A 23,206-nucleotide genomic window follows, 5' to 3' on the forward strand; every position below is an offset into this window, starting at 1 on the left:
ATTTAATTTTAAATATTAATATTTTTTACACATTATTCTTGTATTATATAAATAACGACGTGTCACAGTCACGATTTTAAAATATAAAAATTATTTTTATTACTTTTTAGTTATCATTTTTGACACTTTATTAATTCAAATATAATATTTTACATAATTTTATTAGTTAAATTATTTTAACAAATACGCACACTCACAATTTTTAAATGCATTGTCTACCACTATTATTATTATTATTATTATTAAAATAACAGTCAATTCCATTTAATTTTTCCTTGGTGTTTAATTTTTAGCCAATTTTATACTCAATTGGTGTCAATTACAGTCAAAATTGACCTCAATTTGGCCTTAATTAAATTCCAATTTTCATCTTTTTTTAATCATGTTTTATCTCAGCCGTTGATAAAAATGAACCAACAATTGAGATCCAAAGCACCTACTTTTTCCTTTTAAACAAAACAAAACCCTAATCCCTCATTTCTCAAATAATCAACCGCTGCCTCTCCACTCTTTCTCTTTCTACAATCCCTTTTTTCTCTACCTTCTCTCTAAAACAAAACCATTGCCAACCACCAGCCGCTTGGCCGATCTTCGTCACCGCTCCGCCTCCCTCCATCGCCACTCTGCTTCCCTCCATTGATCCCTCTAACAGCAGTCGCCCAGTGCAGCCACCGGTGAAACAGCTACAGCCACCATCGTCTCTCCTTCTCAAACAGCTACCACCGCTGCTCTCTCCAACACCGTGAGCTTCTCTCATTCTTGATTCTTTTAACACATTTTGTGGTCTGAAATTAGCAAAATTTGACTGAAGTTTTATATTTGATTTCTTCTTATTTGGAATTTTTAACATCTTTAGATAATTATGTATGAAAACCCCAAAATTTATTAACTATGATCAACCCTAGACCTTACATCAATTGATACTGATTTGTTAAAAGCGTCTTTGTTCTGAATTTCTGTCTAACATAATGAGTTAGATCTTTCTTTTATTTTGCTATTTATGGTGGACTTGACTCACTTCTTATGTGTGGCTGATTTTGTGAAATTTGATTTGAAATGGGATGACAATTACTTGTATATTTTTGGTTAATTTTAGTGAATTCATGACTTGAAAATGGTTAGGTTTATTCACTTGAAATGTGAATTAGAGAGTTGAAAATGGTTAAGTGTAGTATTTTGAATGTGTACTAGTCACTTGAGAAGTGGATTAGCAACTTGAAAATGATTTAGAATAGTTACTTGAAAGGTGAACTTGTGTTTTGAAATTAGCAAAGTGTAATCACTTGAAAATATGAATTCATGACTTGAAATGGATTTAGTGTCGGCACTTGAAATGTTAATTCATGATTTGAAAATGGTTAGGCTTAGTCACTTGAAATGTGAATTAGAGAGTTGAAAATGATCAAGTGTCGCGTTTTGAAATGTGTACTAGTCACTTGAGAAGCAGATTAGCGACTTGAAAATAGTTTAGTGTAGTTCTTGAAAGGTGAACATGTGTTTTGAAATTAGTAATGTGTAATCACTTGAAAATATGAATTCATGACTTTAAACTGGTTTAATGTTGGCACTTCAAATGTGAATTCATTACTTAAAAATGGTTAGGTTTATTCACTTGAAATGTGAATTAGAGAGTTGAAAATGGTTAAGTGTAGTGTTTTGAAATGTGTACTAGTCACTTGAGAAGTGGATTAGCGACTTGAAAATGGTTTAGTGTAGTTACTTGAAAGGTGAACTTGTGTTTTGAAATTAGTTAAGTGTAATCACTTGAAAATATGAATTCATGACTTGAAATTGGTTTAGTGTTGATACTTGAAATGTGAATTAGAGAGTTGAAAATGGTTAAGTGTAGTGTTTTGAAATGTGTACTAGTCACTTGAGAAGTGGATTAGTGACTTGAAAATGGTTTAGTGTAGTTCTTGAAATGTGAACTTGTGTTTTGAAATTAGTAAAGTGTAATCACTTGAAAATGTGAATTCATAACTTGAAATGTGAATTCATGACTTGAAAATGATTTAGTCACTTGAAATGTAATTAAAGAGTTGAAAATGGTTAAGTGTAGTTACTTGAAAGGTAAACTTGTGTTTTGAAATTAGTAAAGTGTAATCACTTGAAAGTATGAATTCATGACTAGAAAATGATTTAGTATTGTCACTTGAAATGTGAATTCATGACTTGAAAATGGTTAAGTTTAGTCACTTAAGAAGTGAATTAAAGAGTTGAAAATAGTTAAATTTAGTCACTTGAGAAGTGAATTAGAGAGTTAAAAATGATTAAGCGTAGTGTTTTGAAATAGGTACTAGTGACTTCAAATTAATCAACTGTAGTCACTTGAAAAGTGAATTAGTGACTTGAAAATGGTTTAGTGTAGTTACTTGAAACATGAACTGGTTTTTTGAAATTAGTAAAGTTTAATTATTTGAAAATGTGAATTCATGACTTGAAATTGGTTTAGTGTTGTCACTTGAAATATGAATTCATGACTTAAAAATGGTTTGTGTCGTCACTTGAAATGTGAATTCATGACTTGAAATAGTTAAGTGTAGTGCTTTGAAATGGTTAAGTGTAGTGTTTTGAAATGGTTAAGTGTAGTATTTTGAAATGTGTACTAGTGACTTCAAAATGATCAAGTCACCTTTACCTTCACCTCCACCTTCTCCTCCACCTCATCCTGTAGAAGAAGATATTGATGCAAATTTGATTGGTCTAGTTCCTGGAGATATGGACATGCTTGGTAGAGTGTTCATCGATCCTAATGGATCTTTGTAAGTGTTTTTTCAATTGATAGGTTTATTTTTTTCATTAATAAAATATTTAAGCTTACATACTTATTATGTTATTTACAGGAGGTATCCTACATCAAAAGAAGTTAATGAGGTTGTAAGGAAGAGCGTTATGAGACTTTTTACATATCCTTGGCATGAGTGGTGGGACATTCCAGTAGTCTCTAAACAAGCCATGTTTCAAGAGTTTAAGGTATATTAGATTTAATTATTATTTAGTTAACTTTATTATATATAGATATATATATATATATAACACTATTCAATTAATTTTTAGACAATGTGTTGTTGGTTCACAAAACACGATCAGGCCATTTCTATAATTTTTGAGAGACATGTTTCTATGTCACATCAGATTGCACATCTTAGACATGCGTTGACATAGGTCGTTGCTCCTGATTCAAGTAGCGAAGAGGAAACAGAGAGTGATGAGGAGTTTGATAGGGCTACTCCTTAGTGTTGTTGGACTTGACTTTTAGATAACTTTTACATATTTTTGAACTTAGCTTTTAATTAGTGAAAAATCTTTAGGAGTGTTTAAGTATTTTGAATGTTGTTGGATACATTGTTTAAGTTTTGTTGATTTGAATTGCTTAAATGATTTGTTGATGTACTGTGTTGTATGACTATTGTAACAATATGGGTTGCATGAGGATAAATATATTGAATTGTATTTTTATTTGGTTGGTGGGATGAAGAAAAAACAGATTTCTACATCCAAAAAAAATGCAGAAAAGCGACGGACAGGGTCCTTTTTGTCCGTCGCTTTTTTGAAATACATTTCTAGAAATGGGATGCTTTACGTCACTTATTAAATCAGTAATTTTTTTAAAAGAAAAAAGATGATGGTCGTCACTTTTTTATTCATTATGAAGAATAAAAAGCGACGAACAATGTCGCTTTTTCAATCCTTATGAAAAACAAAAGGTGACAACCAACGTCAATTTTTCAATTCTTATAAAGAACAAAAACCAACGACCGTCGTCGCTTTTTCTAAAGAAAAAAATATTTTTCTCAAATTACGATGGACAGTGTCAATTTTTCAGAAAAAAATTTTTTAATAAAGTGACGATGTCCGTCGTTTTTTTGTTCATCGTGTGTTCTTCACATGAAGAACAAAAAATGACGCACGTCACTTTTTCTGAAAAAAACTAAAAAACTTTTTTTCCTAAAACCGATGTGGACCATCATAATAAAAGCGATGCAGACCATCAATTTCAAAAAACGACCCTTTTTGCTACTCAAAATAAAGCGACACTTTTCCATCACTTTTGGCCAAAAAAGCAATGCTGGTCGTCGCTTTTTGGCATTTTTTTAGTAGTGGTGACTTCAATGGGAAAGATTATGAACTGCATGGCATGGTTAGGAATACTGTTCAAAGTGACTCTAGTTAGGGTGGTCCGGCCAACATTATTGAGCATTTTAGTTTTCCATCCAAAAAGTTTAGCCTTCATCCTATCAATGATGAACTGAAAGTCAGCCTTGGTGGGAGGGTTATGGAAGATGAGAAAACTGAGATACTTTCCAAAATTATTTCTAGCAGAAATGTCTAGGGTAGAGGCAATGGAGTTTGTGGTGGCATTGGAGCAATTCCTAGAGAAAATAATCTTAGATTTGGTCCTATTAATTTTTTGACCGGAGAAAGAGCTAAAGATTGCTAGAATCCTTACAACTGTCTCATTGTATTTATCATCTGCTGTAGTAAATAGAGTTAAATTATCAGTAAAGAATAGGTGAGATAGTTTAGTACCATTCCTACTAATAGCAATGGGGGTCCAGTTAAGAGTATCAACTTTATATTCAATCCTTCTAGAGAGAAGTTCCATGCAAAGGATGAATATGTAAAGTGATATGGATCTCTCTATCTTATCCCTCTGGATGGCTGAAAAAAGGGGGTTCTTGTTCCATTAATGAGAACAGCAATAGAGGAGGTGGAAATGCAAGACATGATTAATTTAGAGAGAATAGGAGGGAATTTGAAGAAGTGAAGGGCTTGTCTAATAAACGCCATTCTAACCTATCAAAGGCTTTTTCTAGGTCTATCTTAAGAACCATGTTCCCTTTAGAGCCTTTCATTTTAGAGAACTAATTGATGAATTCCTGTACAATGATAGCATTGCCAGAGGCTCTTCTATTGGGGAGAAAGCTTGACTGAGTAGGACCAATAATCTTGGTTAGGAAAGGATTGATCCGACTTGTAATAATCTTAGTTATGATCATGTACTGAATATTGTAAATCCCAATGGGTCTGAAGTTCTTTAAGGTAACAATATTCTGGCAGTTTAGGATGAGGCAGAGGTATGTACTATTTACCTCTTTCTCCATAATACTAGAGGAGAAGACTTTGGTGAAGAAAGAGGTAAGTTAAGAATGGATAGAATCCTAAAATTTCTAGAAGAAGAGGGGGTGCAGACCATCGGGTCTTGGAGCTTTGGTAGCTTTAAAGCTAAAAAAAAACTTTTTTCATTTCAGAGATGGAAAGAATGCTATCCAGGAGGCTGTGGGAGATCTCTGGGATAGAGCCTATAGAAGAGGGGTTGGTGAGGCAGTTTTTGAGAGAGATTGAGTGTTTAGTGGTGTAAAGGGACTTGTAAAAAGACATGATAGATCCTTCAATGTCTTCCTGAGAGTATATCTACTTACCTTTCTCATCCTTGAGGGATATAATTTTATTTTTCCTCCTTTTTCTTAAAGTAGAAGTGTGAAAAAACCTAGTGTTTATATGCTCTCAGGATTTGACTCTCCAGAACTCACATTCCAAGATAAGGATCTCCCTTAACTCACTAAGCAGAGAATTCTCAAGACTATGGAGGAAGGGGTTGGTGGGATAGTGAGTGCTTTTCTGAATCCCAGCCAATCTAGTAAAGAGTATTTTCTTCCTAGAGAAAATGTTACCAAAATCTCTCTATTCCATGTAATGATGATTGATTTGAGGGATTTTATGGAGTTAGTAAGCCCATCACTATTCTGAAAAGCTTGAATAATGATTGCAGAAAAGTCAGAATGGGAACACTACATGGGTTCCATTCTGAAAGGCTTTTCCTTAAAATAGGGGTAGTTTTCAAACCTAATGAGTAAAGGGCGGTGATTAGAATGAGTTCTAGGAAGATGAGTTATAGAAGACTCAGGGAACAGATAAATCCATTGCTCATTAGTAAGGCATCTGTCAATTCTTTCCAAGATAAGATTATTTTTATTCCTATACCTCTTATTAGTCTAAGTGCACCAACTGCCTTTGAAACCTAAGTCTACCAAGCTACAATGATAGACACAATTCCATAATAAGTTAACTCTGTCGTTTTTAATATGGTTTCTACCAAATTTATCTTAGGCAGAGAGGACCTCATTGAAGTCCTCTCCTACCAGCTAATAGTTTTTTCATGGATTGTAATAGTGTCAGCCATAAGAGTTAGTTGGTTCCAAAGAGACTTCCTATTATCTAAACTAGTATTGGCATAGATAATTCTAAGTAACTAAAAAGAGGGGGATAAATAACATTGACATCCACATGGATTTTTTGAGGAGTGATAGAAATGTCATTAATATTGAACATGTCTTCTTTCCACATTAAAACAATATCACCCGACATGCCAATAGCAAATGATGGATCTGATAGTTATATTCAAGCTCTTAAGTAAATTGGTGGTGGTCACTCATTCTAGTTTCTAAGAGAGCTAGCATGGCAAGTTTATGAAGGCCTATTGTAGCATTATAGTGTCGACAAAACTCTACATTGTTGGCTCCCCTAGCATTCCATAATATTAGGTTTATCTTTATTTTGTTTTTAGATGAGAACTGATTTACGATCACTTATTTACCTTTTTCCTAAGGTCCCAGGGGTGATTGAGGTATTAATCATGGTCTTTCGGAGGGTCAGTAAGATCACAAAGTTCTCCCACTGTCATGATGCTTAGTAACTTGATATCCATTGTGAACTTGGTTAAGTCCATGGAATCAGGATTATCCACATCTCGTTGACCGATTCTGTGAATTTTAGTCCTATTTATTTATCTAATGTGGTTGCCTCTGTTATTGGAACCTTCATGAATGCTAGAAGATCTTCCATTTCTCGATTATTTGCTTTTAACATTTCTATAGTTTTTCCTATTTCCCAGCTGGAGGTGAAACTTGGGCCTGTAAGGTGTCCACTTGAGAAGGTAAAGTCTCTAATAGTAGTAAGGGTTGGACTATTTTGTAGGAGATGAGGTTTTGGGGGTGGGAAGAATAGGAGAGTTTGAGTGACTTGGTTGAGGGTTTGAGTAAGAATCTCTGTTGATAGAGTTTCTTGTGGGTTCTGATATACAATGGACATGAGTATTGACATCCAAAGATTGTTGTCGTAGTTAGCCAAGCTTTAGTTCAGAGCTACTTTTACTAGCAGAGCAAAGTACTCTGGATTTTGAAGCACTACTTTCACTTTCCTCATCTATACTTTTCCTTGAACTACTACTGTTATTTCTTGTAGGCCCATTTCCAATCATGAGGATTGAGCGTGGTCTAGAGGGAGAGGTTCTGTGATTAGAGCCAGGAGCTATCGGTTGATCATTGGACATTCTCTGTTGTCCATTAGTAGTGGGGATATTTATAGAAAGAAGGTTATAAGAGCGAAGAGAGTTATGGAAAGAAAAAGAAGGGTCCTGGTTCTTTAGGGTGTAGAGTGATAATGATGAGAGTGATTCCTAAGGATGGGGCAAATGGAAGATTCAGAAGATTTAATCTACGACGGCCACCAACTAGCTTGGTTGATTTGGCCGATATTGGTCATATCACTCTGAGAAGAGATGTTTTCCAGATTTTTTAGAGCCTCAAAGTTGTTAGAGTTGACACCAATTGACTTAATATTAAATTTATTGAGTTTTGAGAAATTTTTAGTCCTATTGGGAGAAAGCTTATCTAGCTCGGATGCTAGATTAGGAATGTGGGCTTTTCTCATTTGGCACCAAGAGTATTTATCATACTGCGCGGTGGAGGTGAAGGTCTCATTTAGTGACCCACCTTTGTACATGGAAGAAATGGGTCTTTTCCCATTTTGGGCTAAATTATTACAACTCATATTCACCAAATCTCCCTTCGTCTTGCCCTTATCTTTACCCGATGTGATTCCACCTGAGTTGGTCACCAGAGGATTCTATGTAGGTTGTTAGGTATCTAGAAACTTACCTTACTTGGAGTTGAAGGATTTGATCTTGACTTGGAGTTGTCATATTATTTCGTACCTGAATTAGGGATCAGCCCTTTTCTCAAGGACTTGTTACCTTTCTTGGCGAAAAAAACCATCCGCCACTCTAATGTTGCTCCTTCTGATGGTTGAGGATCGATCCTCTTGGTGGTTGTGCTTTCTCCGGTACTCAAAATGAAGTTGGAGGATCCAATTGTGTGCCCAACCTTCCACACCTTGTGCATAAAATGTCCTTTCCCTCATAGCAAATTGGTTGCTCATGTTGCCCAATCCATATGGATGTACCCGCTGGTTTCTCCATTTGTATCTAGATGCATATTCGTGTGTAACTTTCTTTGAGCATTGAAGATGTGCAAGTGTAAATCTTCAATAAGCACCCAATCTGTCTGTCGATTTTCTCTCAGATGGTTTTATCATAAAATTCAGTTGGTAACAAAGGCAGTCTAAACCAAATTGTTGTGAAAGCAATTTCTAACCTGGTGGGCACAAAATTCGATTTCCATAGTTGGTTCATAAATTTCGGAGCTCTGCTTACATTTCTCTTCTACTGCTTCCTTGTAGGATTTTTTCCTTGGGGGTCTTCTTCCATCTTGGCCGAGATTAGGTCGGGTGGATTCGGCGGTAGTATTATGACCGATGGGTCGGAATTGGACATTTCTGCCAGTGTGGGTATTTAGGGATTTTTTAGAGAGAGTTTGTCTATCTATCTCTAAATATACTTCTGTTGAATTTTAAAATTATTTGAACCTTCACTTTACAATTCACAATCAAGGCAAAATTGAAAAAGGTGAGAAATGAGAATGATTGCTAATTCTAACATTGTTTACAAGTGAATTTGGTTGTCTTCACATCAAAGTGTTTTTTATTAAAAAAAAAACAGAAGCAGGAAGTCTTGGATTATGGGGTAAATACCCTATTTACAGATTTACTATTGTTCTTCTAATGCAAATTATTGATTTATACAGAAAGGAAAGTACGTTAATATCCTCTAAAGTAGTCTATCTCTTTGCCCATTAAGACCTAATATTTCTTTTTTATAATCTATAATATAGAAGAGGCAATTTCGACGTGCCTACTTCAACTACTTTAATTGTGATTTTACTATATCACTCATAATTAATTATTATAAGTCAGTTATGTATTAAAAAATTAATAATACATAATAAAAAATTAAATAGACATCTATGACATTTCTGCTTCAGCAATTTCAACTGTAATTTTACTATATCACCTCTAATTAATTATTATAAGTCATCTAAATATTAAAAAATTAATAATATTTAATAAAAATATAAAATAGACATAAAATAATAAATTAAATCTTAATGTTCTAATTAACTTGACGTCTTAGATAAGGAACACTTAAATTTTTTTTACAAGTATTTTTTATAGTAATTTTGCTATATCAATTCTAGTTAGTTAGTATAAGTTATTTAAGACATATCTGCTCCGCTGCTTCAGTCATGATTTTACTGTATCACCCCTAATTAATTATTATAGTCATCAAAGTATTGTGCCACTTAAACTGAAATTGAAGAAAAAGTATTATAAATTACGGTAATTAAAAATTTAAATTATTTAAAATATATAATTAACTATCAATGCTACAAAAATTTGGACAAGGATAATAACATATATTATTTAAAAATTACATAAAAAGTATTATAAATTACAACAGTATATTAGAATTAAGAATTGTTAGAGATTCTTTTATGTGGCTCTTTTGACTTCTTTATTTTAGTAAATAAGAAAGATTTATTATTTTCTTCTAATATTAATCTTATGATTAAGTAACTTCATAAAATACTAATAATCAAATTAAAATTTTTAAATCATATTAAAATAATTAATTTAATAAAGTAAATTTTCTAATCAATATTTTCATAGGATCTATGTAAAGTTAATATAGATTAAGTAAAAAGGAATTGAGAAAAATATTTATTAAATACCTAGTAAAATTTTACCTTTGTAGAAGTGAACATAATTTATTGTTAATAAATATGTGATAATACACGCTTCTTTTATATGCAAAAAAAAAAAAAAAATCATCCGGTATTTAGTTAAGTATGCTACTCATAAATATTATTATTATTATTATTACTATTATTATTATTATTATTATTATTATAAAAATATTACCGTTGTCTCAATTTATTTTTCACTTTTGTTTTTTCGAAAGTTAAATAGGTTAAATTGGATCATAAATTTGGACACGAAATCTTCAAGATTTGAAATAAAATTTATATATTTGAAACTATGTAAAAAGTACTATAAATCACAATTGTTGAAATTTTAAAATATTTAAAAGATCGCATGAAAAAATTACGGTCAAAGAAAAACTTGTTTGAATTTTGAAATTCAAAAAGTGACACATAAATCATTCATGCAGGTCGCTACTTATGCAACAAAGAAGTTTGCTACCTTAGGACGGTTAGACTTACTGACGCCGTTTATCTTGAGAAAGAGAATTTTTTTTACATTTCATAATGTTGGGTCCGTGCTTACACGGAGCCCACCCCCTAGTGTGTGTGTGATTGTAATACTAATGGCATTAAGGGAGGTTAGCACTCCATCTGTTCATGTTTAGTTGTCATGTTTTCTTTTTTGAGGGTCAATTAGGCTAATTTTTAAAACTAAACTTGATTAGATTAATTCAATATTTGAAAATTAAAATTTATATATTCAAAAATTATACGAAGAGTACTGTAAATTGCGATTTTCTCATATCAATATGATGAAAAACTACATTATTAAATGTTGGTCACAGTTTATATTTTTTTACTTTTAAAAAAGAAACTATAACAACTAAAAAAGAAAGGAGAAAGTAACTCAATAGGTGGGGTAGCTATTTATAAAAGCTCTTTTTTCCATATATATACTCAAACTCGTGCGCACTGCGTCTCAATATAAACGTGACACATAAATTTTGACGGTATCTAGATGATGTAAGTTAGAGTTCAAATGATACAGTAGAGATAAGTTGAGGTGTTTAGATGTTCATATTCAAAGTTGAAACGCTTACTTGTTATAGGAACAAATGAGCCTTTCTAGAGAGGTTTAGTTGTACCTTGTATTGAATGAAAATATTGGAATTGAATTAACAGAAAATAAGAGAAGTAAAAGATAATACAGATGAAGATGCTAAAAATGAATTGAATCCCTTGTATACCAAGTACCCTGAAGATATTAGATAGCTAATATCTTCTTTTGAACATCATCAGTATTGGTCATTTTCTGAAAGAAATAGTTGAACAGTACACCACATGAAGAATAGACCCTTCCTAAATCACTAGACAATTAACATTCACAAAGCTCTTTCTCTTGTACAATGAAGAAAGTAAACTACATCTCTTGCTTTGAATGATAGAAAATAAAACAAAAAATTAAAACATGCATGCTAAGTGTAATTACTTTGGACATATTTGTGGATCAGTACTTTGGAATGTACTGAGAAAGTAGGGGTGAATAAGTAAAACTGATTTCATATATAACCTTAAAACATGCATGCTAAGTGCAAGTGGTCTTACCAAGAAACTGAAATAAACTACAAGATGAAGTATCTTAAAGCATAAGTAACAAACATAATCTGATAAGACGGTGAATCACTACACTTAGAGGTTGTTTGGTTGGGAATGTAGTTATGCTGGGATTAGTTATGCTAGAATAAGTTATGATGAAATAAGTTATACTAGGATTAGTTATGCTGGGATTACTTTTTATTAAGTGTTTGGTTTGTTGTATTCAAAGTAATATGTATGGTATAATTTATAAAAATAAATTAATTGATTACCAAAATACCCTCCATCTTATTTAAATTTTTTGTTTATATATTTCTTTTCAAGCTTTAAATATTTATTCTTAAAAATATTCTTATATTTATTTAACATGTCTACATATGTTATATAGTTTGTTAGCCATCCAGATGGCCAAATTATAATGTTTATCATTTGTATAACTATAAAATGACTACCTTACTATTTGTTTTACGTATATGGTTATGTCAGTATAATTTATGGATAGCCCAAAGTGGTTGAGTTAGATTGATTAATTAATTATGCACATAAGTACATACATAAAATGGCTCGTGCATGAATATAAGTAGGGGTAATTTTGTCCTTTAATAAATTTATCCCAAGGATAAATTGTGGTGGGATTGTTACCCACCAACTGTATGGATAACTTAGTCTGGTACAATTTATTAGTTCCAAAATAACTTATCCCTAATATTGCCAACCAAACATGCATTAAAAAATTTTATTCCGGGATTATTATTTTATCTTGGAATTATTTGCTTTAGCACCTCACACCAAATAACCCCTTAGTGTAAAGCCCCGAATCTGGTACCCGGAACGCTACATGGGGCTCATGACCCCAAAGGATCACAACATAACCTATGACTGATATCTGTGCCTGTATACTGCATGATATACTAAAAGGCCATAAGGTTCAAACTGTAACATAATATTCGATAAAACATAACATCTGGGATGGGTTATAAATGCCCAAAATAAAACTGTCTAAAGATGAGGACTCACTACCAACTCTGACTGCGGAGACTAGAATACTACTGATGCTCTGGAGCTCGTGCTTCTGAACCTATGGTATAAGACACCATAGCACAAATGCATCAATACTTTGAATGTATTGGTATGCATGTGAGGTAGGTTGAATGCAAAGGGTTTGCATGCATGATCTATATCAACTGACTGAATAATATGAACATGAGAATACCTGCATGAATACATAATAATTGTAACAGAGTTCGTGATAAAATGGTTACTGAGTCTGAGTACTGACAACATGAGATACTGATAACTGTATAACTGAAATAACTAATACTGAGCGACTACATCTGACAGTCTAAATTCCGATAGAACTAGCTGAGTTCCGTACTGTTCTGAGTTAACTATATTTGACGGTCCTGAATTCTGTAACTAAAATTGTGGAAAGTATTATCTAAACGACATGCCCGAAAATACGCTATAATAGCTGAGCTGGGGTCAAATTTGTGTCCTAATTGGAAGAGTGTCAATACCATGCCACTGGTAAGGACAAGCTGTGGGTGACCCTCATCTGACAGTTTCCCCAAAAGAGAATGGTGGGACCCTCATCTGACAGTGTTTATCCACCTCATCAACCCTCATCTGACAGTGCTGATATCTCAACCTATGTTGGCAACATAGTTTTGGAACGCAAGGATGACTTCTAAGAATCACACCCTTATCTGACAGTGTGTGTTCCTATCTTTGGGTTCACTCGGTGCTAATTCCTACACCCGTCTAAATAGACACTGAACGTGATTAACTGAACTAGACTACACTGAATTCATGGAGTTTCATAAACTGACGGAATACTATTGAGATTACTAAATTACTGAGCTTTCCTGAGTCACATGACTGATTGAGTTCTATGGATCATGGCTTGACTGAGGATATCGTGAAAATATGTCACTAACTCTAGGCACACATCTATATTTTTTGGGTATAAGTACCCCCAGGACTCGATGGAAGGAAACTGACAAGGCATGACATTATTGAAAACATGACCAACATCAACAATAAACAATACAATAGTTAGAGATATTTCATGGGCATTTGATTATCGTAGCTTGATATGTGAATAAGATAGCATGTAAACATATCATAATTTCATAAGGCTAACTCATGAGCAATCCCAAAAGCAATTTTAATACATAATAATAACATGGAATTTATTTTGAATATAAGGTTATAGCATATATTGTCATTTGGGTCACAATTTAGCGATGGTGCATAATTTTTATCCCTTTTGGCATTTTATCAAACACCTTACATGCACAACTTAAGGCATAGGTGAAATCATCAAATTTCACAAATCATAAACCACCCAATTTCATGGATTTCAATTCATATGCTAACGTAGTTTTCATAATTTCACATAAGGATCCCAACATGGGAATCAAACAACAACCATCACATAACTTGAGCAACCCACAACATAATAATCATGATTCATAATTCAAAATAGGGTTTTTGAGCTTTATGGATAAAAGGAATCCATAAATCAACACAACTCATACCTTAGTTCTAGATTTAGCGAAGATTGATGGAGAGATTTTCTTGAAATTGAATCCCCAATTGAAACCCTAGTTTGTTCTTGAGAGAAAATTGAGAGAAACTGGTATATTTTGGGTGAAGAATGGCTAAATCACGTGTTATTGGGTATAAATAGGGATGATAAATTGAACCTTTTAACCCTGGATGCATCTTTTAAAATTGGTGAAAATTTTTTGACCTGGATCCCTAGTGCAACATGGCGTTATCATGCCGTGTCACTGGATTTTGAAAATTGGAAAATAGGGGAATGGTGCGACGCAGAGCCATCGTGTTACCACTTTGTTTGCGACTTGAAAGTTTAGCGCGACGCGGGAAAATCATGCTGATACACTGAAAAAAGGACAATTGTCATTTTAGCTTGTGACGCGGTGCGCCACTGACCAATATGGCGCAGTTTTATGACAGTAACTTGAAATAGTCATAACTTTTTACCCGGTTATCGAATTTGGGTGAATCTTATATCTATGGAAAGCTTATTGAATTTCCCACATAACAAAAAGTGAAAATCTTGAAAATACAACATGTATAAAAGTGGATTCATATTTAAAACAAGTCTTTGACATTTTTTAGATGAATTTAAGATAGATAAAAATACGGGGTATTACAATATCTCTGCCTTGGGAACATTTGCCCTCAAATGAGACTAATTGAGATGGGAGAAACTATAAGTTGAAGTACATACTAATTATAAACAACTGAAAAATGACTACATGACTGACATTTCTGAGATTCACACTGAGCATGCATATCTGATGCATGATTTCATGACTGAGCTGACACATAAATGCATGACTGAAATTTCTGATAACTGAGTTTCTCTCAAGGAGAATGCATGTCTGGTACATGAACACATGACTAATCTGATTCATTAACATATGACTGAATATGCAATGGTACTTAGTACCAAGTTTAAAATAGAATCCTGAACATAAGATTGATACCAAGTTGTAACTGAAATCTGGACTTGAAAATTGAAGAGCTTAAAAAGAACTGTTACCTTGTGCATGATTTGAGTTAGCGGAGAAGAGGTGAGGATACTTGGCATGCATGTTGTCTTCTGTTTCCTAAGTAGCTCCCTCAACGAACTAATTTTTCCAAAGAACTTTGACTAGAGGGACTTATTTGTTCCTCAGTTACGAGTTTGATAGTTTAGAATTTCAAACGGAATCTCTTCATAAGAGAGGCTGCTCTGAATGTCGACACCCTCAACAGGGACTATGACTGATGGATCACTTATGCACTTCTTGAGCAAGGAGACATGAAAAAATAGATGAACTGAGGCTAGATCTGAAGGCAACTCGAGCTCATAAGCTACTTTGCCAAAGCGACTGAGAATCTTGAGGGGACCAACATATCGGGGACTGAGCTTTCCCTTTTTGCCAAATCTCTTCACTCCCTTTATGGGAGAGATCTTTAGATAGACATAGTCACCAACCTCAAACTCGAGATCCTTTCTACATACATCTACATAAGATTTTTGTCGGCTCTAAGCAGCCTAGAATCTTTCTCTAATCAATTGGACTTTTATAAGGCATCGAATAACAAGTCAGGCACTATAACTGAGGCCTCACTAACTTCGAACCAACCGATTGGAGATCTGCATATCCTGCCATAGAGAGCTTTGAATGGAGCTATCCGAATACTGGAATGACAGCTATTATTGTATACAAATTCAATCAAAGGCAAGTGGTCATCCCAACTACCCTTGAAATCAATTGCATACGTCTTTAGCATATCTTCTAGGGTCTGAATGGTCCATTCTTCTTGACCATCTATCTGAGAATAAAAGGCTGTACTGAGATGAACTTGGGTACCAATACCCTTTTGGAATATTTTCCTGAAATAAGAGGTAAACTAAGTACATTTGTCTGAGATAATAAATAGCGGAACACCGTGCAATATGACTAACTCTCTGATGTAGAGTTTGGCATAATCCTCGGCTGAATAAGAGGTATGGACCGGAAGGAAATAAGCTAATTTGGTCATTCTGTCTACAATGACCCAAACTGAATTATGTTGATGACGAGTATGAGGCAAACCCATCACAAAGTCCATGTTCACTTATTCCCACTTCCAAGTAGGAATATTAAACTCTTCCATGGAACCACTAGGCTTTCGATGCTATATCTTAACCTGTTGATATATAGAGAACTTAGCCATAAAATCTGCAATATCTCTCTTCATCGCACTTCACCAATAGATCTCTCGTAAGTCATGGTACATCTTTGTGGCCCCTAGATGAATAGAGTAGCACGCATCATGCGCTTTTGCAAGAATTCGCTGCCTTAAGTCATCTATACCAGAAACACACAGACGACCCTAACAACGCAAAACACCATCTCCCCCTTGGGAGAAAACCTCTACTTTCTGTTCCTTGACTGACTCTTTCAACTTGACTAGACTGGGATCTCTATCTTGCTTTTCATTTACCTCGAAAATTAGAGATGATTTTGAACTACTTTGAACCCATATATTCCCCTCCTCTATATCGACTAAGCGAATGCCTAGTCTGGCAAACTGATGGATTTCATGAGCTAGCTTCTTCCTATTGTCCTTGACATGAGCAACACTACCCATAGACAATCTACTGAGAGCATCGGCCACTACGTTTGCCTTGATCGGATGATAAAGGACACTCATGTTATAATCTTTCAAGAGCTTTAACCACCTTCTCTAACGAAGATTGAGATCTTTCTGAGAAAAGACATACTGGAGACTTTTATTATCTTTGAACATATCGACATGAACACCGTATAAATAATGCCTCCAAATCTTTAAGACAAATACTACGGCTGCTAACTCAAGATCATGAGTAGGATAATTCTTCTCATGGGGTTTAAGCTGTCTGGAGGCATAGGCTATGACCTTACCATGCTAAATAAAGACACAACCCAAACCCACTCTGGATGCATCACAATATACTACGAATCCATCTAAACTACCTGGAAGATCTAGGACTGGAGCTGAGGTGAGTCGAGTCTTGAACTCCTGAAAACTCTTCTCGCAAGGATCTGATTACTGAAACTTGACTTTATTCTGAGTTAATCTGTAAATAGGGGATGCAATAAAATAAAATCCTTTAAAAAACCATCTGTAATAGCCAGCCAGACCTAAGAAACTCGTGATATCTGATGGACAGACAGGTCGAGGTTAGTTTCTTACTGCTTTAGTCTTTTAAGGATCTACTCAAATCCCATCACCGAAAATGATATGACCAAGGAATGCTACTGACCTTATCCAAAATTCGCACTTATTGAATTTGGCGAATAGCTGATGATATCTGAGAGTCTGAAGTATAATTCTGTGATGGTCTGCATGATCATGCTTACTGCGGGAATAGACAAGGATATCATCTATGAATACTATGACGAACATGTCCAAGTACTTCTTGAACACACGGTTCATCAAGTCCATGAAATCTATAGGGGAATTGGTAAAACCAAAAGATATGACTAGGAATTCAAAGTGACCATACCGAGTTCAGAAAGCTATTTTTGGAATGTCACATTCTCTGACTCTGAGCTGATGATAGCCTGATCTGAGGTCTATCTTAAAAAAATAGTTGGCACCCTGAAGTTGGTCAAATAAGTCATTAATTCAGGGAAGTGGATATTTGTTCTTGAATGTGACTTTATTAAGATGACGGTAATCAATGCACATGCTAAGAGAACCATCTTTCTTGCACATGAATAAGACCGGTGCACCCCACGGAGACACACTAGGTCTGATGAATCTCTTATCTAAGAGATCCTTCAACTTCTTTTTTAGTTCTTTGAGTTCTGCTGGTGCTATTCTATACGGAAAAATAAATATAGGCTGAGTATCTGGAAGAAAATCAATGCCGAAGTTTATTCCCCTTTCGGGAGGAATTCCTGGAAGATCTTCAGGAAAGATATCTGAATATTCACTCACAACTGGGACTGATTCAAGACTGGGAGTCTCAAAACTAGAATCCTTAATATGAACAAGAAGATAGACACATCCCTTAGATATCATTTTCTGTGCCCGAAGGTAGGAAACAAGCTGACCTCTGAAAGTGGATACACTACCTTTCCACTCTAGGAAGGGTTCATTTGGAAACTAGAACTGGACTATTCTGTTTCTGCAGTCGACTATGGCATAAATGGAATGAATCCAATCCATACTGAGAATGACGTCAAAAACAGTCATCTCTAATTCAACTAAGTCTACTGAGGTGACTTTCTAAAATATCATAATCAGGCAGTTCTTGTATACCCACCGGGCTAGGATGGTTTTACCCACTGAGGTAGATACTAAAAAGGGCTCTACTAGAATTTTAGGAATGACTCTGAAATCTACTGCTATATAAGGAGTAACAAAAGATAAGGAAGCTCCTGGATCTAGTAAAGCGCAAACATACAAGTAAAAAATCTGTAATGTACCAGTAACCACATCAGGAGAATTTTCCTGATCTTACAGGATTGGAGAGCATAAAGTCGATTTTGGCATTGCCCACTAGTAGCTCTAGAAGTGGCACCCTGCTAATTTGGACGATCGGACTGAGCTGAGGAACGGTTCTGCTGACCCTGATAACCTGACTAGGGAAAATCTCCGAATTTGTGACCTGGCTTACCACTTCCGAAACACGCATTGCTACTAGCTCTGCAAGTACCCTGATTGTTCTTGCCATATATCTGACAAAGAGAATGGGTGCGGGCACTGCTAACACTGCCCTGAGACTTAGAGCCTGGCGTCCTATCTTTGTTACCCTCCCTGAACTTAGGAACTGGAGCACTGGCTGAGGAAGGAGCTAGAACGAATGACTTAGGATGGAACTGAGAATGATTCCCTCCTTCTAACTTGGGCTGAACAAAGTTGAAACTACCTGTCCTTGATCTTTTTTTCTTCTTCTCGCTCATCTTAATCTTTTGCTTCTCTATCTGCTGAGAATGGGTCATAATCCTGGCTATGTTTATGACACTATTCAACATCGTGGACCTGCACTCATAGACCACACTATTATTCACCTCTAAAACAAACTTACTCATTTTGGCCCTACTATCTACAACCACATGAGGAGCATATCTGGCTAATTGAGTAAACTTAAAAGAATACTCTTTCACCGTCATGTTGCTCTGCCTAAGGTTGATAAATTCCAACACCTTAGCTTCTCTAAGTTCTAGGGGAAAGAACCTATCCAGGAAAGTAGAGGAAACTCCTCCTACTCAATAGGCGCTACATCAACTGGCCTCTCTGAATTTCACTATTTGAACCAAGTGTGAGCAACATCCCCCAACTGGTATGCAGCTAGCTCAACACTCTAAACAGCTGACACCCCCATAATGTCAGTAACCTTCTAAACCTGATCGATGAATTCCTGAGGGTCCTCATATGACTTAGACCCAAGAAAGCATGGAGGATTCATTCGGGTGAAGTCCCGAATCCTGGCTACAGCTGAATTGGCCACTGGGTTGGCCAGAACAACAGCTGGTCATTCATTTTGAGCGGCAACTGACTAAGCAAGAGTAGTGAATTCAGCTCTAAACTCTGCATGATAAACATGTTTGACCAAAGGTTCTTCGAACTGAGGGGCTGACTAATTCTCGTTTCTTCTTTTATGAGGCATGTTCTGTAGAAGAAAGGGAGAAATGGATTAAACTGAGAGATTGACTTGAGATTATGCTCACTGGCACGACATGAATACTGAAAGAAGGGAAACTATTACTAAAATATCTCATATCCTCCTTTGCATAAATGTGGCCCGCAACACACCCTATGCACGAGACTCTACTAGATGTGGCTTTCAGGATTCCAAGGATACTATTGAACCTTAGGCTCTGATACCAAGTTTGTAACACCCCGAATCTGGTACCCAAAATACTGCACGGTGCTCATGACCCCAAAGGACCACAAGCTAACCCATAACTGATATATGTGCCTGTATACTGCATGATATACTGTATAATATGGAAATATAAACTAAAAGGCCATAAGGTTCAAACTGTAACATAATATTCGATAAAACATAATATCTGGGATGGGTTATAAATGCCCAAAATAAACCTGTTTAAATATACTGTAGTCTGAAAAGCATTTAAAACATAAATGTTTGAATAATAAGATGATGGTACATGTCCCCAACTAACTCCAACTAATAAACTAATTAATGAGAGAATAAAGAAATGATCATGTCCTCGAAAGATGAGGACTCACTACCAACTCTGACTGTGGAGACTAGAATACTACTGATGCTCTGGATCTCGTGCTTATGAACCTATGGTATAAGACACCATAACGCAAATACGTCAGTACTTTGAATGTACTGGTATGCATGTGCGGTAGGCTAAATACAAAGGGTTTGCATGCATGATCTATACTAACTAACTGAATAATATGAACGTAAGAATACATGCACGAATACATAATAACTGTAACTGAGTTCGTGATAACATGATTACTGAGTCTGAGTACTGACAACATGAGATACTGATAACTATATAACTGAAATAACTGATACTGAGTGACTATATCTGACAGTCTAGATTCTGATAGAACTAGCTGAGTTCCATACTGTTCTGAGTTAACTGTATCTAACAGTCCTAAATTCTGTAACTAAAATAGTGGGAAGTAGTATCTAAATGACATGTCCTAAAATATGCCATAATAGCTGATCTGGGATCCAATCTATGCCCTGATTGGAAGGGTGTTAATACCGCGCCACTGGTAGGATAAGCTGTAGGTGACCCTCATCTGATAGTGTCCCCAAAAGAGAATGGTGGGACCCTCATCTGACAGTGTTTATCCACCTCATCAACCCTCATATGACAGTGTTAATGTCTCAACCTATGCTGGCTACATAGTTCTGGAATACAAGGATGGATTCTAAGAATCACACCCTCATCTGACAGTGTGTGTTCCCATCCTTGGGTTCACTCGGTGCTAATTTCTACTCTCATCTGAATAGACACTGAACATGATTAACTGAACTAGACTACACTAAATTCATAGAGTTCCTTAACTGACGGAATACTATTGAGATTACTGAATTACTGAGCTTTCCTGAGTCACATGACTGACTTAGTTCAATGGATCATGACTTGACTGAGGATATCGTGAAAACATGTCATTGAATCTAGGCACACAGCTATATTTTTCGGGTACAAGTACCCCCAAGACTCGATGGAAGGAAACTGACAAGGCATGACATTATTGAAAACATGACCAACATCAACAATCCATAATACAATAGTTAGAGATATTTCTTGGGCATTTGATTATCATAGCTTGATACGTGAATAAGATAGCATGTATACATAGCATAATTTCATAAGGCTAACTCATGAGCTATCCCACAAGCAATTTTAATACATAAGAATAACATGGAAATCATTTTGAACATAAGGTTAAAGCATACATTGTTATTTGGGTCTCAATTTAGCGATAGTGCATAATTTCTATCCCTTTAGGCATTTTATCAAACACCTCAAATGGACAACTTAAGGCATAGGTGAAATCATCAAATTTCACTAATCATAAACCACCCAATTTTATAGATTTCAATTTATATGCTAACGTAGTTTTCATAATTTCACATAAGGATCCCAACATGGGAATCAAAAAACAACCATCACATAACTTGAGCAACCCACAATATAATAATCATGATTCATAATTCAAAATAGGGTTCTTGAGCTTTATGGATGAAAGGAATCCATAAATCAACACAACGCATACCTTAGTTCTTGATTTAGTTTAGATTGATGGAGAGATTTTTTTGAAATTGATTCCCCAATTAAAACTCTAGTTTGTTCTTGGAGAAACTATTATATTTTGGGTGAAGAATGGCTAAATCACGTGTTATTAGGTTTAAATAGGGGTGAAAAATTGACCCTTTTAACCCTAGATGCATCTTTTAAAATTCGTGAAATTTTTCGACCTAGACCCCTGGCGCGATGCGGCGCTATCGTGCTGTGTCACTGAATTTGACAATTGGAAAATAGGGGAATGGAGCGACGCAGAGCCATCGCGTTGCCACTTCATTTGCGACCTGAAAGTTTGGCGCTATGCGGGAAAATCGCGCTGAGACACTAAAAAAAGACAATTATCATTTTAGCGTGTGGCGCGGTGCGCCACTGACCAATATGGCGATGTTTTATGACAGAACTTGAAATAGTCATAACTTTTTACCCGGTTATCGGATTTGGGAAAATCTTATATCTATGGAAAGCTTATTGAATTTTCCACGTGACAAAAAGTAAAAATCTTTAAAATACCACATGTATAAAAGGAGATTCATCTTTAAAACAAGTCTTTGATATCTTTGGGATGAATTTAATCTAGATAGAAACATGGGGTATTACACTTAGTTACTTAAATCTTTACTTTTATAGAATAAGTAGAACTGAAGCCGGGAAGTGGTAAAACATGAATACTGTATGCAAATCTCATGTAAAACTGAATAGACTGTAAAAATGAACCGGGGATCATGCATGGCTACTGAACATGAAAAAAACATGATCATGTAAAACTTGCACTTAGATTGTTGTCGCTTTAAATACAAAAGCGACCACTAGTTGTTTCTTTTTTTAAAAAAATTATTTTTATTAAAGTTATAAAGGCTGCCACTGGTGATCGCTTTTGTTTAAAAATAAAAATTGATATTCTTTTTTTTTAAAATAATCTTAAATTTTAAATATATATATATATATATATATATATATATATATATATATATATTTAAAAAAATCAACCACATGTGGTCAGTTTTAAAAAAGCTACCACTCTTTTTCCGACCATGCCTTGTGGTCGCTTTTGTGGTCCCAAAAAAGGAAAAGAGACCACATGTGGTCGATTTTTATGGTCGTTTTTCCTATTTTTTCTAGTAGTGCCTGCCAGTAGAGGGTGTGACCTTTAGTAGCAGTCCCTGAGTTCAAGAACTATGTAGACAGTGTAGGTTTTAGATGTTTGCCTACCAGTTAAGGGTTGACATATATCTCATGAGAGCACCTGCCAATATAGGGTGACTCCTTAGTCCTTTGGGACACCAGTTTAGTGGATTCGCACAGCCAGTGTTAGTACCCGTGGCATGGTATTGACACCCTTCCAACTGGGGTTACAAGTTGGACCCCGATTAGCTCAGATTGGGGCATGTTGGTTACATAATACCTCCCACAGTTTTAGTCAGTATTCAG

This window comes from Capsicum annuum, chromosome 6, assembly GCF_002878395.1.
Source record: "Capsicum annuum cultivar UCD-10X-F1 chromosome 6, UCD10Xv1.1, whole genome shotgun sequence".
Taxonomy (NCBI): Eukaryota; Viridiplantae; Streptophyta; class Magnoliopsida; order Solanales; family Solanaceae; genus Capsicum; species Capsicum annuum.